The sequence below is a fragment of the Lynx rufus genome, unplaced genomic scaffold, assembly GCF_022079265.1.
Source record: "Lynx rufus isolate CCGP_SWC_20201006 ecotype Redwood Valley unplaced genomic scaffold, mLynRuf1.p SCAF_2, whole genome shotgun sequence".
NCBI classification, from domain to species: Eukaryota; Metazoa; Chordata; class Mammalia; order Carnivora; family Felidae; genus Lynx; species Lynx rufus.
The window spans coordinates 147,533,090-147,551,920 of NW_025814834.1; the positions used below are offsets into that span (position 1 = coordinate 147,533,090).

General features: G+C 39.0%; 1 long non-coding RNA gene across 2 annotated transcripts in view; it reads left to right on the top strand.

The window, feature by feature from the left end:
• Positions 1–717: 717 nt before the first annotated feature.
• The window catches only part of LOC124516403 (uncharacterized), a 37,842-nt gene continuing 19,728 nt past the window's right edge, over positions 718–18,831 (top strand). The window contains exons 1-3 of one of the 2 annotated variants that reach the window (XR_006963038.1): positions 718–1,047; positions 7,410–7,580; positions 8,883–9,006. This is a non-coding gene — a long non-coding RNA (uncharacterized LOC124516403). Of the gene's footprint in view, positions 1,048–7,409; positions 7,581–8,882; positions 9,042–18,831 lie in introns of those variants that run through there. The other variant, XR_006963037.1, reaches the window with a different exon arrangement.

The following is an 18,831-nucleotide window of genomic DNA, read 5'->3' on the forward strand; positions in this document are numbered from 1 at the left end:
GTCTTCCATCTCCTGCAGGTAAATGGTTTTGCCGAACTCCCCCAGAGCCACACATTTGAGAGGCTGCAAATTCAAATACCATAGGAGGCACTCAGAGAACAGCGTTTGTTGTGTGAGGGTATGGGTCGTGTCTTGAAAATCCAGAGTTTCCCCCATCCTGTCACCAGGACCTATGAATTTGCTGTGAATAATGTTGGTTATGGACTCTCCATCCTCCCCTCCTCCCATATCACTCTAGTTCAAGTCCTTGTTACCCCAAACCACTGAGACTGTTGCAAGAGTTGCTTAAGTCCTCTCTGTAGGTCTTGTGTCTTCCTCTCCTTCTGTTTATCAGAGCAAAACAAATTTTTGAAGTTGTTAGCTCCTTATTAAAAAGGCTTTATGGTTTTCCACTGTTAATTACTGAGTCCAGACTTAACGTTTCATTGTAGACCAGCCAGAACATATTCACACCTAACACTCCATTCTTATACCTTTACGCAAATCCTCTGCTTTTGTCAGAATGGTTCCACTGGCAGTTCCTGAAAATGCCAAGCACAGACTTTCTTTTTCTTTTCTGCTTATGATCTTTTCTTAGCTTCTTCCAGTTAAATAAATCTTATCCCAGATTCCTGTTCTATACTAGCTTTTTGTTTTTGTTTTTGGTGAGACAAATGTTCGCCTTTCTTTCAGTCCTTCCTTTTCTTTCTTTCTTTCTTTCTTTCTTTCTTTCTTTCTTTCTTTCTTTCTTTCTTTCCTTCCTTCCTTCCTTCCTTCCTTCCTTCCTTCCTTCTTCTCTTTATTTCTTTCCCTCAGTATAATGCATTTCCTATACCGTTTTGTAGAAAGGCAGTAGAATATAGTAGTCCAATATAGACTCTGGAGCTAGGCAACTGACTTCAAATCCTGGTGCTACCACTTACCTTTCTGGTGACCTGAGTCAAGTTACTAAACCCGTCTGTGCTATAGTGACTTCTACCTTACACTGAAGATAAAATAATGCCTGTCTGACAAGACTGCAGAGAGGATTAAATGAATCATTGCATGTAAAGCAACGAGTGGCATAAGGTAAGCACTAAATAATGATGATGACGATGGCGGTGATGTTATTTGCTCTTTTATGTGTACTACATTCTTTCATAACTGATTTGTAAACTCTTTCAAGTCAGAGATTTCCATATATCCTTGCCCTGCCAGTCAGGAGACTGGGTGTATCACATTAGGCAGGTCTTCAACCTTAAGACCCTTTTTTACTTTTGTGTAAAATGGAAAGAATTTTTTCTTACATTAGTATAATGTATTAAAATTGGTTTTTCATGTATAAAGTTTATTCATTATCTGCCTACCCACCTCACATATGAGATAATTTCTGCAAAGCATGTTGGAAACTGAGGCATGTGGATGTTAACTGTATTACCAAGATGCTCAGTAGTGCGGTTTGAAGAATGGGATCAAATGCTTGTCTTTCTTTCCCCTCCCCTCTAATCTAAATACCATATAAAAAGAATTGGAAGAATTTCTTTTTGATGTTTTTCATCAATAGTGTCTCAATCTTCTCATGGCGCATCCTTCCACCTCACCTTCCAGAAGAGCGTTATCTTTTTTTTTTAGAAGGGCAAGTTGTGACTGTGAATACAAGCCTCTGGTTCTATGGTATACTAGTGCCTGGAGGAATAGTAGGATTTGAAGAAGTCTCCTAAAATAATGTTCTAATTCTTGCTCCACAGAATTTAATTTTTTGTCTACTATTTATCAGGGTGGTTACAATCTCTTTTCTGAGGTAAAAGGAGATACTAGACTTAGAGGAAGGGGAGCGGAACAAGTGAGGAATGAAATCCAAATTATCATCATGGGAGAAAAGAAAATCAGAAACTGGCAACTGAAGTAAGACAATAAAGGTATTTGTTTAAAAATGAATATAAGGTGGGGGACCTGGGTGGCTCAGTCAGTTGAGTGTCTGACTTCGGCTCAGGTCCTGATCTCGTGGTTTGTGAATTCGAGCTCCACATCAGGCTCAGAAATGTCAGCCTGTCAGTGCAGAGCCCACTTTGGATCCTCTGTTCCCCTCTCTCTGCCTCTCCCCCAGTTGTGCTCTCTCAAAAATAAAATAAATATTAAAAAAATGAATAAAAGGTGGAGCCACAGAAAATGAATATGATTTTTTAAGGCAAGAAATTGTGACTTGTTTAGTCTTTGAGAAGCAGAATATTATCAAAAACAGAGTAAAATAATGAGTACAGAAGGGTATATGATATGGCCAGCTGTGGGAATTTCTAGGCTGGCTTCTGTGCTAATTATTAAGTATCCCAGCTCTCATTCCATATTCAAACTAAGCATCCATGAACTTCTCTATCTAGCAGGATGAGACACAGGAAGATATTCAAATACCAAAGTAACTATGGAAATAGGAAGAACAAAGCAGAATTCTTGAAAGTCTCTGGGTAAGGATAAAAGGAAAACAGAATAAAGAAGATCTCACAGCAGGGGCCTGTGACAGATCTCCAAATCAAGAAGTCAGGGAAGATGAAGTGGAACAAAGGCAAATCTCCACAACCAGGGAGATGGTCCATAGATTTCAACTACCCAGTTAACTTTCAGATAACTCACTCAGGAGAACAGAACTGGAAACATATAAAACATAAGTTTAATTCTCTCAGTAAATGATGCAAAAAGAGTAGCAAGAATTTTGAAAATGGTCTTACATTTTGAAGAAGATTTTATAGACTGCCTGAATGTCTTAAAAAGCCTAGAGAAGAGCGATCCTGGATTAGCCAAATTCTAAGTATGAACACTATTTCAAAATGTTAGGAAACCAAGATTAACTTGCTTATAAATTTGATGGGTTAAAAAGAATACATATATAGATATATGTGAGTGTGTGTGTGTGTGTGTGTGTGTTATGCCACACTGAATCAAAGGCAAGAGATACTTTGAAATATATATTTATGGTAAATGCTTTATTGGGTCCCTGTTCTTTTCTCTCCGCGCCCCCCCCCCCATTCTTTTCTTATAGTCTGAATTACCTGTGTGTTTTGGTGATGTGTACATTATATATTTCTATGCAGAAAACACCCCCAAAGTTAAAAGTTTCCACGTGGTTTCTTGTCAGCTTGTGTGGTGTGTTCACAAGGTCTCTTGAAGCCTAGGCTTTGAATACAAACAATGTCACTTTGTCTTCATTCATTCGAACCAAATCTCAAGGCCAGCCCATATTCAAAGGGTGGGACAATTGACTTCACTTTGTGGGAGGAACTAGAAAGAACCTGTGGCTATTTTTCATCTATTGTAGGTGTTTAATTCAATTGCAAAATGAGATAAAAGATACGGAAGACTCTGACTTGGATTGAAAACTGCTAAATTATTGTGAAGTGTTATTATTATGTGGCTGACCCGATGTTCCTTCCCTCCTTCTCTGGGGTCTTTTTTGGGGCAGATATCCTCATAAGAAAGCTCAACACAGGCTGCTAAAACCGTGCTGAGCCAACCGAAATGGTGTTAGGGGTCTTGGCCACTACCTATTTATTCAGTATCTCATGGAGGAGTCTGCTACCAATTCAGTGACATACAAAGTGCACTGAATTTCAGAAAGAAAGATTTTTTGTGTGTGCCGTAAATCTTGTGATAATATTTGTCATTAGCTCAAGCACTGATCCCTGATTCAAAGGAAATTTATGCTTCAACTGAGCAGGACAGGTTTTTATCTTCTTAAATCATGGTACCAGAAGCTGAAAGAAAAATAAGCCAAAAAAAGTGAGGTCGAATTACCTTGTTTATTCAGCTCTCTGACATCCTCACAAGATCTCAACAGTGACAATGGGCTTGAAGGATCAGTGAGTATTTGTAGGAGGCTCCTCTCGTGGTGGCTTCACATCACAGGGTTCCCCTTTACTAAGGGGCTGCTGCCTGCACAGATATGTGCTCTCCTTGCCCCCACTCTGACAGACATCTCAAAGTTAGGAAAGAGTCTTCTGGACCATGGCTGACTGGACTAGGCCTGTCATTTGACCTAAGTAAGCCCATCAGTTTACTGTTGTCATGAACTAGAGATGTTGCTAGGAGAGCCACCATGCTCTTGGAAGTTGTTGCTCTGGAAGGAAGGCCCACCACCTCCTACAGAAGAAATACATGGAATTGCACTAGTTCCTACCCTTTCTGAACCTTGGTTTAATTCTTCCTTAGATCTGGTAAGATATTCCACTGTTCTTACAATCAATTCCCTGTTTTTGCTCAAACTATTAGAGTGGTTTCTGTTACTTGTAATCAAAAGAATCTTAGCAGAAGACAGCCACAACCATGGCTGAATGGTTAGAAGAAAATGGTTTATCTGGATGCGATTCTATCAATTCATGGATTCATTAGTCATTTATTGAGGACCTATTATATGTCAAACACAGAGAAAAGTACACAAATAAGACATAAGGAGATGTGGGGAGTTAGTCATGCAAACATATAATCACACTAAACTGTGATAATGTTCTGGTAGAGATAGTACAAAGCGATGTGGGAGTATAGGTAAGAGTATGAATGAACTCCCTGGGTGGGTTGGGGAACTGGGGTTAATCAGCTTGGAGAAGGATATAAGTTAAGGACTAAATCAAAGCTATGCAGAAAATTCACTCTCATTACATTACAGAGGTAGCAAATGAGGAATTGCTACATGGAGGCCGAAGACCAGCTGTTCTCAATATCAACTTAGCTCTGCCAAGTGGAAACTGATTTGAACAGCAGTATGAGAGACTGAGATTATATATGGAAGAATTTCCTGACAGTGAGAGTAGTTAACGTTGTGAGATTGTAGAATCTTCTCCTCTCGAGGTTTAAAAAAATAACATAGCTCATCATCTGCCTGGGATAGCATTATTGTGATGCTGTCTAAAAGTAGGGAAATGGAAGATAATTGCTCAAGCTCTTTTCTATCTTAGAGTTTTTATAAATCTGTCACTTTTAAGGAAAACTATTGAACCAATGAAAAATAAAATTACAGGCATAAAAGTAATGCAAAAGAATAAAAAAATAATCAAATTATTAATTCCCCCTTGGTTCAAGAATGAGGAAGAAATAAAGAGACTAAAAAGATTCAATATGTGCTATTTTAGAAATTGTTTTGAAATCACATGATCTATTGGTTGTTCAAAAACCCAGGTTTGGGCTCAACTGGTTGCTAACTAATAGTCCTGTCTACTCCATCCTAACCCAGAGTACTTTAGTTTCTCCCGAATCGTGTTATAACTGATTTCTTCAGCTTGTAGAACATTTTCTATGTGTTTTCTATATGTTTATAAATTTCTTTTTATTGTGAACTTAAGCACATTTATAAAATAAAATAGTCAAATGAACATCAGCTTTCTCCATCACTCAAAATTTACATTGTCCTTTTTAAGTTTAGGTACCTACATTCTGCTTATAGGAATTTTGAATTCTGCTTTCTTCCACATGATTGATATCATTTATACTCTTTCGTGTGTTAATGTATTCCCCATACTTGCCACATTTAACAGCACTTGAGCACATCACTGCGAATCCATAGATTTTGATCATATGTAATAAGTGGGGTAGCTGGAGCCGACTGGGAGGACAAATGCCCTGAGCGCATCTGTGACGCGATGAAATCATCACTGCCTCTCACCTGTCACTGGAGCCTCCCCATTCTCCCCTCCTTTCCTGCCCTCCTTTCTTCTTCCCTCCCTCTCTCCCTTCCTCTCTTTCTTCCAATTAAAGAGACTGGCATGAGCTTAAAATTAGAACATGTATTCAGAGAATTGTAAGTCCTGTTGGGCTCCCAATAAAATATATGACTAGAAAATAAAATTAGAAAATTAAGTTAGGTAAAATTATGTAGAATTTGCTAAGACCACAGAGTTTAGTTTGTTGGGCAGGCATCGGGAAACAAATGAACACAGCATGTGGAAGATAAGCATGGACATGTTGCACAGTGGAAGGCTGTAGAGAATGGTAATCAGCTAAAATTTTTTTTAATTTTTTTTTTTTTGAGAGAGAGAGAGAGACAGAGCACAAGTGGGGAAGACTCAGAGAGAGAGAGAGAGGGACACAGAATGTGAAGCAGGCTCCAGGCTCTGAGCTGTCAGCATAGAGCCCTGCATGGGGCTCAAACTCACAGACTGCAAGATCACAACTTGGGTTGAAGTCAAATGCTTAACAGACTGAGCCACCCAGGTGCCCCTAAGAATGGTAATCAGTTTAATGACTCAAAGTGGGGAATCATTCAAGATGAGACACACATTGACATTTTATTTTATATTAAACCGCAATATATACATACATACACCAATATTTTGATATTGGGCTAAGGCCTTATTTTATTTTTTGAATGTGAATCCACTCATTGTTCTAAGTTGTTTTTATTTTTGTTTTAATCATAGTCATAAATCATTGTTTATGACTTTCCAGTTTTAGTTGCTTGAAAGCTGAACAAAAGTTTAGAGATATTTTCAAAGCAGTCTTAGTGTAACATTCTTTGAGATTTTAAGTTTTTTCACCAATCTTTTTATCTCACTCACACTTAATTTGATTTTTTTTTTTTTGGGAACTGCCTTTATCTAATTTTTACCAAAACATTCAGTTTAAGTTTCATAAAAATCTACATCTCCCTCTTTTCTCACACATATTTTGTCAGTTTATAGAAAAAAAAAACACTTTTTTTAAGTAGCCTTCATGCCCAGTGTGGAGCCCAATGTGAGGGTTGAACTCAGGACCCTGAGATCAAGACTTGAGCCGAGATCAAGACTTGAGCCGAGATCAAGACTTGAGCTGAGATCAAGACCTGAGCTGAGATCAAGGGCCTGATACTTAACTGAATGAGCTTATAAAAGTCCCCAGCTTATAAAAGTTTTAACTCAATAAAGAAATTAGAATAATAAAAACACATCACAAACTGATTTTGTATAAGCATGCAACTTGGCTGATGGGAAGAGAAGGTATAGGTGTGATAGAAGATAGGATACTAACCAGGAATGTTTGGTGTACTTGGACATAAGACTTATAATTTAGGATGGGGTAGAGAACACAGATTTATCTGGTATGCCAATTAAGAGAGTTTAGGGAAAGGGGGGGGGGAACCCTGGAATTTAGTTTTGAGTCTTTCACCAGAAAATAAAAGTTCAGTTTTTGGTGCCCCTATATAAATTTAATATACCACCTTTGATATACTAACTTCCATTCATATCTTTCTGTCTCCCTCATATTCACTTTATTTTTCAATTTCTTTGAGATTCTAGAGCATAAGGGGAAGAATTGGGCAGAAATATTTCAGTGGCCTAGATAGGACCCTCTTCTGGGATGAGGACATCCTTGAGAAAGAGAGACGCTCTTCTTGTTACTCAGATTGTAGAGGATTAAAAGAAGGATGGTTTTATGTCTTGGTTTAGAATCTCCTCATTAGATTTTGACTTGTAACCCTTTTTTTTTCCCAGGTTACACTTTCCACTAGGAATATGATGGGGTGCAATTCAGAGTTTTTGGCTTTTCTTGATAGCTTCTGGGATTAACAGATCACCAACATCTCCAATCTCCATCTGGTAGAATTGAGAGGAGGAGGAGGAAGATGAGGAGGAGGAGGAGAAGGAAAAGAAGTCGTTCTTAAGGTATAGAAAGAGTAAATATATCCTTTCCCCTACCTTCTCCTTGAAGTGACTTGCAAAGTTAGGGCCCCGGACACCTTCAGAAAGTGACTTTCCTAGCTCAGTGCTTTACTTGGTGCTGATTCACATGAGACTTTGTATCCTGGGCATCAGAGCTACCTTGATAGTTGACCTTGTGGAAATAGTAAAAACTCATTTCCTAAAAAAGAAAATATAAAATTATAAATGATTTTTCCTTTAAGAATAAAATCAGGTTTTGGGGCGCCTGGGTGGCGCAGTCGGTTAAGCGTCCGACTTCAGCCAGGTCACGATCTCGCGGTCCGTGAGTTCGAGCCCCGCGTCAGGCTCTGGGCTGATGGCTCGGGGGCTGGAGCCTGTTTCCTATTCTGTGTCTCCCTTTCTCTCTGCCCCTCCTCCGTTCATGCTCTGTCTCTCTCTGTCCCAAAAATAAATAAACGTTGAAAAAAAAAAAAGAATAAAATCAGGTTTCACTAAAAAGCTGGAAGGACTGCATTGCATCCTATAGTGTAGCATAAAATCCTTCAACCAGTTACAATTTCAAATGACAATGAGGGTCTCTTTTTTTCTGATAAAGATCAGGAATCTACTATTGTCCCCAAACTCAAGACGTGCTACTTGTTTCAAGTGGAATGGAAGGGTTTGCAGCAATTATTGTGATGAATGAAACAAAATGAAAAAGAGTTGGAATAGTTCAATGTTTATTCACATGATCAGCTGGCGTATGGCAGCCCTAGGCTCTGCGGTGGGGACCCTGGGATGGAGTATCCTATGTATTGAAAATTCTAGACAAAACTTAAATTTTAGAAGAAAAACTGCTGTCTAGTGGTGTTAGTGGTACTTTCTTTTGACACTGTGAATTGGGGGTATATTTATTTGAGTTCACTACCTAAGTCACTCAACAATGCTTGAAACTAATGAAGCTTAGCCTCAGGGCCCCTCACTTGCATGGGCCTTTCAAAATGCTCATTTGGTCATATGCTTTTGTGAAGTTTGAAAAAGTAGAATACTTTAACTGCAATTTGTTAAAATCACTTATGTGTAAGCTTGACTAAGCCATGAAGTGCTCAGATGTTTGTTCAAATGTTATTCTGGGTGTCTGTGAGAGTGTTTGGGGATGAGATTAACATTTGGGTTGGTAGACTCAGTAAACAGATTGCCCCCCACCCCCATGTAGGTAGCCCTCATCCAATCGGTTGAAGGCTGATCACTCACTCTCTCACAAGTAAGAGGGAACATCTCCTGCTTGACTGATGAACTAAGACTTCACTCTTTTGCTGCCTTCAGACTTGAACTGAAACACTGGCTCCTCTTGGGTCTTCAGCCTGCTGGCTTTCGGACTGGAACTACACCACCACTGCTGATTCTCCAGTTTGCTGACTGCAGATCTTGAGATCACCTCCACAACGCTGTGAGCCAATTCCTCAAAATAAATATCGAAATGGATATATATCCTTTTGGTTCTGTTTCTCTGGAGAACCCTGACTAATATCCTTCTTTCATATTTGCCCTTGAGTTGGCTGATATTGGAAGTGTTTTGGGGATCGGGAGGACATTTAATCGGGGAATCATTTAGCTGAGTATATTTGTATAGTTAGCAGTCACTTCTGGGAACAGTAAGCTAGCCTCATGTGGAAATGGCTTCCAGCTTTAGTCCCCTGTCCACTGTACCAGCTTATCTGATAATGTGACTGAACACCCCTGCCTGGAGGTCTATCGCTATGAGACTATTGGTTGACACCTGGCACTGAAAGTATGTGGATGGTGGAGGCAAAATGATGTCAAAGATTCACCCCATAGAGGGTTAACTCCCTTTTCACTTATGGGGTTTTCTTATATGGATACTGTAGCATCTGTGCCCTGATATCAATATAGAAGCCTCAGGGCAATGAGTGAGACATGTCGTAGCACGGGCATGAGATAAGATATAATAAGGTTGTGTTTGCAAACAGTTGATCATTGCAGCACTAGCTCAAATAAGAGACAGGTAAGACAGATAGTTAAGACTGAAATACACGCTAACATGGTATATGAGACATGCTTCATACATGGATCTTTCTTCAATTCTAGAACATTCCCTGCCATTATATCTTCAAATATTAGATCTTTTTGATTCTTGATATCTTGAAATCCCTAGTAACTGTCTGTTGGAATTTGTTATTCTATCCATGATTTCTTTTAACTCTGCTTTCATGTGTTCCATTCGCTTTTTTCTCTAAGCTGTATTTTGACTGATTTTCTAGGTTCCATCTTTTAATTAATCAGTTTTCTCTTCAGTGGTGTCTATAGTTCAACCCATCCATTATGCATTTAATTTTAATGATTGTATTTTTCATTTCCTTAAATTCTGTATTATTATGTTTTTATTGTTTTAAAAAATGTTTTATTTATTTTTGAGAGAGAGAGACAGAGCATGAGTGGGAGGGGGGGCAGAAAGAGAGGGAGACACAGAATCCGAAGCAGGCTCCAGGCTCTGCATCAGCATAGAGCCTGACTCAGGGCTCAAACTCACGAACTGTGAGATCATGACCTGAGCCGAAGTTGGATGCTCAACCAAGTGAGGCACTCAGACACCCCGCATTATTATGTTTTTAAAAACATAGTTTTTTAAATTTCCCTATTATGTTCTTCTTTCATTATTTTGAACATTTCAATATGTTTATTTTCACTTTTTTTCAGAGTTTTCTTTTTTTCTAGTTCTTAAGGGTGAAAATTCTGTTTTTGTTTTTTTCCCCAATGTGGACTGCTTCTTCCTGTGTTGGTTTTCAAGGGAGTCCTTGGTCCTGGAAGATTCCTATGAACAGTTTCAAGTTTGCTGTTGCCAAAGCTTTGAGTTCCATCTGTTCTGGACCAGGGTTTTTATTTTTATTAAAAAAAATTTTTAATTTCAGTATAGTTGACACACAATGTTACATTAGTTTCAGGTGCACAATGTAGTGATTCAACTGATAACATTTGATTATTTTAGCTTATTCCACTTTATAGCTCGGTCTTTGCCCCCAAAGAGCACAGGGCTTTAACTTGCATATGACTTCTAAAGGCAGAGGAAGGCTAGATCAAGGTTAGTGGACTGCAGTGTGGATTTTCTCTTGGTGCCCAGCCCATGTAGTATCAGGGATGTGAGCATGAAATACATATGTTCCAGGACGGATGGAATTTAAAAGAGTTTATACAAGGAATTTACAACTTCTTTTCACCTCTCCTATGAAATTACTTGTACCTCTACCTATTTTTTTCTTAATACCCAAACCTTCCCGTCAAAGAGATCCCTTTTCTCCTGTACCTTCAACTTTTCTATTGATTCCATTCTAGTGACATTTAAATGTGTTAAGTCTTTCCCACTAATTTGAACACTGATTTTGGGCATCTTCTTAGACTCTCCTGATCACTTTAAAAATTTTTTTAATTTATTGTTTTAAATGTTTGTCTATTTATTTTTGAGAGACAGGGAGCACAAGTGGGGGAGGGGCAGAGAGAGAGAGGGAGACACAGAATCCAAAGCTGGCTCCAGGTTCTGAGCTGTCAGCACAGAGCCTGACATGGGGCTGGAACCCACAAATAGCGATATCATGACCTGAGCTGAAGTTAGATGCTCAACTGACTGAGCCACCCAGGAGCCCCTCTGATTACTTTTTTAAATAAAGACACTGCTTGACTCTGGACTGTGCTGTTTGTCACCACTGCCATCGCTGCATCTTCGCTGCAGTCTCAGTTGGTGCCTTGAACCTACATGACTCTGGTGGCCCACACACTGAGCCCTTTGTTCCACGGTGTCTTTAATGTTTCATTCAGATTGGATTACTAACTACACTTAGGACCTGGAACTGGACTTCTGGATGACTGCCAGGGGGCTGGATGATATAGCCTGGAAGTGTGGAGGAGTAAGTCTGTCATAGGATGAATCCTGATCAATGAGAATCAAGAGTAGCAAAGTAAAAAGTAAATTCCCAAGGCTCTTGCCCATCCCTTGCAGACTACTCTCAGGTGTGCTTCCTTCTTATAGCCCTTCAAAAAGGCCTGCAGATATACCTGCTGAGCAACCTATTGTGTATCTTTCTATTCTTTTTAAGTTTGTTTATTTATTTTGAAGGTGCGCACAAGTGAGGGAGGGGCAGAGAGAGAGAGGGAGAGAGAGAGAGAATCCCAAGCAGGCTCCGCACCACCAGTGCAGAGCCTGATGTGGGGTTTGAACTCACAAACCGCAAGATCATAACCTGAGCTGAAGTTGGACCCTAACTGACTGAGCCACCGAGGTGCCCTGCCTAGTGTGCTTCTTGGTGGATCATTATGAAGTGGCAGTCAGTGCTTTAGAGCAGCTGTTCGCATTGGTTTGCATTTCCTTGCTTTATTCCTCCTTTCCTTACCCTTGTTATCCTGGGCTTGCATCTCACAAATGAAGACTGGTGTTTTAATCCTTACTTCTGGTGTGTTTCCTAGAAGACCTGGGCTAAGGTACCCATTATAAAAACATTTTCCTTGGGGCGCCTGGGTGGCGCAGTCGGTTAAGCGTCCGACTTCAGCCAGGTCACGATCTCGCGGTCCGTGAGTTCGAGCCCCGCGTCAGGCTCTGGGCTGATGGCTCAGAGCCTGGAGCCTGCTTCCGATTCTGTGTCTCCCTCTCTCTCTGCCCCTCCCCCGTTCATGCTCTGTCTCTCTCTGTCCCAAAAATAAATAAACGTTGAAAAAAAAAATAAAAAAAAAATAAAAAAAAAAACAAAACATTTTCCTTAATGTCATGTCTCCTTTCATCTATTCCTTTTATATCTCTCTTCCTTGGAAACTTAAAAAAAAATTTTTTTTATTAAAAATTTTTTTCTAATGTTTATTTTGAGAGAGAGAGACAGAGTGCAAGTAGGCGGGGCAGAGAGAGAGGGAGACACAGAATCCGAAGTAGGCTTCAGGCTCTGAGCAGTCAGCACAGAGCCTGATGCAGGGCTTGAACTCATGAGCCGTGAGATCATGACCAGAGCCAAAGCCTGACGCTCAACCAACTGAGCCAGCCAGGCGCCCTGGAAACTTTTTGAAAGAGTTTTTTTTTTTTTTTTTTTTCTACTCTTAATCTCTGTTTTCTTATCTGCCATTCATTCTTCAGTATAGCTTCCCTCTCCCATTTCTCTTAAAACTGCTTTCACCAAGATCAATATTGACCGTGTTGTTAAACCCAAAGGATAATTTTCAGCCTTTATCTTATTTGATCTGTGTGCAGCACTTGACACTGACCTCATGTCTGTCTAACATTGTCTCGCCCTGAATTCTAGGCAATGCACTGTTAGCTTTTATCTTGCCATCATAGCTGTTCCATCTTAGTCACCGTTACATATCTTGTAAATATTGGTGTTTCCTATGGTCTATCCTCCGTTCCCTCCCCTTTCTTCCTCTCCCTTTCCATTATTCCCCTCTCTTTCTCACCTCTCCTCTTCTCTTCTTTTCTCTGGTATAAACCATCCCTAGGAAGTCTGACTTATTCACGTAGCTTCAAGTGCCATCTATGTGCCAATAACATCCAAACTATATTTAGATCTAACTTTGTCTTTCAAGTACCAGATTCTTAAAAGGATCTAACTGTCTATTGGACATTTCTTCTTTGCTTCCTCCAGATAAGGGGAAGCAGATAAGGGGCATATTGGGGCGCCTGGGTGGCTCAGTTGGTTAAGCGTCTGACTTCAGCTCAGGTCAGGATCTCGCGGTCTGTGAGTTCGAGCCCTGCGTCGGGCTCTGGGCTGATGGCTCAGAGCCTGGAGCCTGCTTCCGATTCTGTGTCTCCCTCTCTCTCTGCCCCTCCCCCGTTCATGCTCTGTCTCTTTCTGTCTCAAAAATAAATAAACTTAAAAAAAAAAAGCTGCTGAGGATTCAACTCAGTTTTAAAAAAAAGATAAGGGGCATATTTTTTAAGATGGCTCACATGACCTCTCATAAAATCATCCTACTTATTCTTCCAGGCTCATCCCTTATCACTGTCCTCTTACACTGTATATAAGCCCAGATGTCAGCTGTCTCCTCTACAAAAGCAGCCTTTTTAAAATTTAATTTTGCACTCACATGGACATAGAACTTTTGCATATCTTTACATTCTCTATCCTGAGCCCACTTCTACAAAAGTCTTGGTAGGAAACACAGAATTCACAGAGAAGATGAAAAGGATATTCTGTCATAGCAACAACCCCTTAATTCACTAGTTGACATTTTTTTTTTTCTCCAAAGTTCCTTCTCAGCTGTGGCGCTCCTAGGATTTTTTTTCTTTGTCTCCACTTTTCCTCCAACGTATACGGTCTTCCTGGATCTACTCCCCCACTTCCTGCACCCTCACACCAAGCTCTTTGCACTCATCTCTTTATTATCCTGAGTGATTTGTCTTGCTCCAGCTCCTGTTTATAAATGTACCTTTCCAGCTCCATACAAGGGTTAAGCAAAAGAAAGTGTCCTTCTATTTCAAGATCCCATTCTTGCTTAACACCATCATTTTTGGCTTAGATATGTCCCTTGGGGTCTCACCTCTCATCCCAAGTAGCTTGTTAAAATATTTCTTGAAAAATATTGTGTTACACTCCTAGGGGAATTGTTCTACCAGCTACTAAGGGAGTAAAAGTTTCTTCCTTTTGTTACCTGCATTTCAGTCTTGCTGGCTTCCCTGTAGTTCTGATAATTTTCTTGTTTTCTCCTACTATGTCTTTGTATAAGCTGTCAATCCACCTGGGACACTTTACCACCATATACCTTAAAAAAAGAGAAAGAGAAATTTGCCTGACTAATAATATACCTAAAATTGTAATATTTTTATGTCCCTTGCCAAAATTTGTCTTCAGCATCAAGAAAGATGGACTGCCTTTGTAAATGGAACTGGTGTTAGATGTAGTTCATGGGGCTTGATTTGGACAAAGAAATTCCTAATTATATCATGACTCATTTTAGCATTTTTAATCATCATGGCATGATGAAATTCACTGCATTGGTCTCTAGGGGATTAGAAAGAAAACTAATTTCAGTTTCTGAAAGTCATTTACAAGACCTCCAAAGAAGGCTTATAAAGGACATAAAAAGGACCTAAGAATTATATAGTTTTTAGTTTGAGTCTGAGAATTAGTACAATTAATCAAAACTGCAATCCACAATCCCTTAGAAAACAACAACATGCAAAACACACGGCCATTGTGTGCAGTCCAGGCAACCATGTATGTTTATAGGTAGGTTATATTCAATTAACCTAGTTTATTTTCTTGATAACATCTTTGAATATATCTTCATTTTTACTAATGCAAATGATTGAATATTTTAAGATGATAGTAGAATAGATTCATGTTGCATATGAGGGTCACACTACTTGGGTTTCTCAGTGGCCTTCCTTAGTTCTAGAACCCTTGAGTTTCAAAGACCTGAGAGGAGTGTGGATTAACAAAACAAATACAGACTTAGAGCTCGCAAACCCAGACTTCCATACATACAGCTATATTTTCTTAAGTCATTTTGAAGTCTCTGCACTCTCTTGTCTTTCAAACAGTCTTCACACTCACATTTTACAAAAATGTTTATTTTGAGAGAGAGAGAGACAGAGACAGACAGAGAGAGAGAGAGAGAGACAGAGTGCAGGCACATGAGTGGGGGAGGGAACAGAGGATCCAAAGCAGGCTCGCACTGACAGCAGAGAGCCCGATGCGGGGCTTGAACTCATGAACCATGAGATCATGACCTGAGCCAAAGTTGGGTGCTTAACCAATTGAGCCATCAGGTGCCCCTACACCCACATTTTAAAAGAGAAATCTTCCCTTGTTTCTTTCTCCCTTAGAAAGGCAACATAAAGTAATAGATATGAAAATACTTTGGAAACAAAAAAAGCTTTCCAATCGTAGATGGGCCTGTAATCTTTTAAATTTGCAAAAGGCACTTCCTGAAGTGCCAGGACCTGGACAGTGTATGTCCCCTTTCTAACATAGTAGCACTTGAAAGGTGCAGGACACATAACAAGCTATCAAAACACATAAAAGACAGAAACCTAGCCAAAGTGATGAAATGGAAGCATTCCTTTCAAAAGAAAATTCAGGAAAGAATGACAGATGGAGAATTTCTCAAAACAGATATAAATAATATATCTGAACAAGAATTTAGAATAAAAGTCAAAAGACTAATAGCTAGGCTATTACTCTGTTAAAAAAAAGCATAGAAGACAGCAGAGAATCTATTGCTGCAGCGATCAAAGACCTAAAAAACAGTCATGATGAATTAAGAAATGCTATAAATGAGATGCAAAATAAACTAGATACAGTGGAAGTGAGGATGGAAGAAGCAGAGGAGAGAATAGGTGAAATAGAAGAGAAAATTATGGAAAATGATGAAGCTGAAAAAAAGAGGGAAAAGAAATTATTAGACCATGAGGAGAGAATTAGAAGCCTAAGTGATTCAATGAAACGAAGTACTATCTGTACCATAGGAGTCCCAGAAGAAGAAGAGAGAGAAAAAGGGGAAGAAGGTTTATTTGAACAAATTATAGGTGAAAACTTCCCTAATCTGGAGAAGCAAACAGGCATCCAAGTCTAAGAGGCACAGAGAACTCCCTTCAAAATCAACAAAAACAGGTCAACACCACAACATATAGTCAAACTGGAAAAATACAAAGATAAAAAGAGAATTCTGAAAGCAGCTAGGGACAAACAGGCCTTAGCCCACAAGGGTAGACACATAAGGTTAGTAATAGACCTGCTCACTGAAACTTGGCAGTCCACAAGGGAGTGGCAGGAAATATTCAATGTGCTGAATAAGAAAAATATGCAGCCAAGAATCCTTTATCCAGCAAACCTGTCATTCAGAATAGAAGGAAAGATAAAAACTTTTCAAGACAAACAAAAACTAAAGGAGTTCATGACCACTAAACCAACCATGCAAGAGATCCTAAGGGGGACTCTGTGAGTGGAAAACAGCAAAGACTACAAAGGACTAAAGACATCACCACAATCATGAAACCTACAGATAACACAATGACACTGCATCCATATTTGTCAATAATAACTCTGAATGTAAATGGACTAAATTCCCCAGCCAAAAGACATAGAGTATCAGAATGTATAAAAAAAACCAAGATCCATCTATATGCTGACTACAAGAGACTCATTTTAGACATGAGGACACTTGCAGATTAAAAGTGAGGGGATGGAGAACCATCTCTAATACTACTAGATGTCAAAGGAAAGCTGGAGTAGCCATACTTACACCAGACAAACTAGATTTTAAAACAAAGACTATAACAAGAAATGAAGAAGAGCATTGCATCATAATTAAGCGGTCTATCCATCAAGAAGAACTAACGATTGTAAATGTTTATGACCCCAATGTGATGGCACCCAAATACATAAGTCAATTAATCACAAACATAAATGTATAAATAATAATACCATGTATAATAAATGTATAAATAATAATACCATGATTACAGGGGACTTTAATACTCCACTTACAACAATGGACAGATCATCTAGGCAGAAAACTAATAAGGAAACAACAGCTCTGAATAACACATTGAACCAGATGGACTTAACAGATATATTCAGAACTTTTCATCCAAAAGCAGCAGAATACACATTCTTCTTGAGTGCATATGGAATGTTCTCCAAAATAGGTCACTTATTGGGTCACAAAGCAGCCCTCAACAAATATAAAGGGACTGAGATCATACCATGCATATTTTCAGATCACAATACTATGTTACTTGAAATCAACCACAAGAAAATATTTGGAAAGTACCTAAATACATGGAGGTTAAAGAACATCCTACTAAATAATGAATGGATCAACTAGGAAATTCAGGAAGAAATTTAAAAATATACGGAAGTAAGTGAAAATGAAAACATGACAATCCAAACCCTTTGGGATGCAGCAAAGGCAGTTGTAAGAGGAAAATACATTGCAATCCAGGCCTATCTCAAGAAGCAAGAAGGGTTGCAAACACACAACCTAACTGCGCACCTAAAGGAACTAGAAGCAGAACAGCAAAGAAATCCCAAAGTCAACAGAGGAAGAGAAATAATAAAGAGTAGAGCAGAAATAAACCATATAGAATCCAAAACAACAACAACAACAAAATAGTAGAACAGATCAATGAATCTAAGAGCTGGTTTTTTTGAAAAAAATAAACAAATTAGATAAACCCCTAGCCAGACTTCTCAAAAAGAAAAGAGAGAGGACCTAAATAGATAAAAATCACAAATGAAAGAGGATAAATCACAATCAGCTCCACAGAAATACAAATAATTATTAGAGAATACTATGAAAAATTGTATGCCAACAAACTGGACAACCTGGAAGAAATGGATAAATTCCTAGACACACACTACCAAAACTCAAATGGGAAGAAATAGGAAAATTGAACAGACCCATAACCAGTGAACAAATTGAATTGGTTATCAAAAATCTCCAGCAAATACGAGTCCTTGGCCAGATGGCTTCCCAGGGTAATTCTACCAGACATTTAAAGCAGAGTTAATACCTATTCCTCTCAAACTGTTCCAAAAAATGGAAATGGAAAGAAAGCTTCCAGACTCATTCTATGAAGCCAGCATTACCTTGATTCCCAAACCAGGCAAAAACCCCACTGAAAAGGGGAATTACAGGCCAATATCCCTGATGAACATGGATCCAAAAGTGCTCAACAAGATACCAGCAAATCGAATTCAACAGCATATAAAAAGAATTATTCACCATGATCAAGTGGGATTCATTCCTGGGCTGCAGGGATTGTTCAATATTCACAAATCAATGTGATACATCACATTAATAAAAGAAAGGATAAGAACCATATGATCCTGTCAATAGATGCAGAAAAAAACATTTGACAAAATACAGCATCCTTTCATGATAAAAACTCTCAAGAAAGTTGGGATAGAAGGAACAGACCTAAACATCATAAAAGCCACATATGAAAAATCCCACAGATAAATCATCCTCAATGGGGAAAAACTGAGAGCTTTCCCCCTGAGATCAGGAACACAACAGGGATGTTCATTCTCACCACTGTTGCTTAACATAGTGTTGGAAATCCTAGCCTCAGCCACCAGACAACAAACAAAATAAAAGGTATCCAAATTGGCAAAGAAGAGGTCATAATTTCACTCTTCACAGATGACATGATACTCTACGTGGAAAACCCATAAGATTCCACCAAAAAACTGCTAGAGCTGATACATGAATTTTGCAAAGTTGCAGGATATAAAATCAATGTACAGAAATCAGTTGCATTTCTATACACCAATAA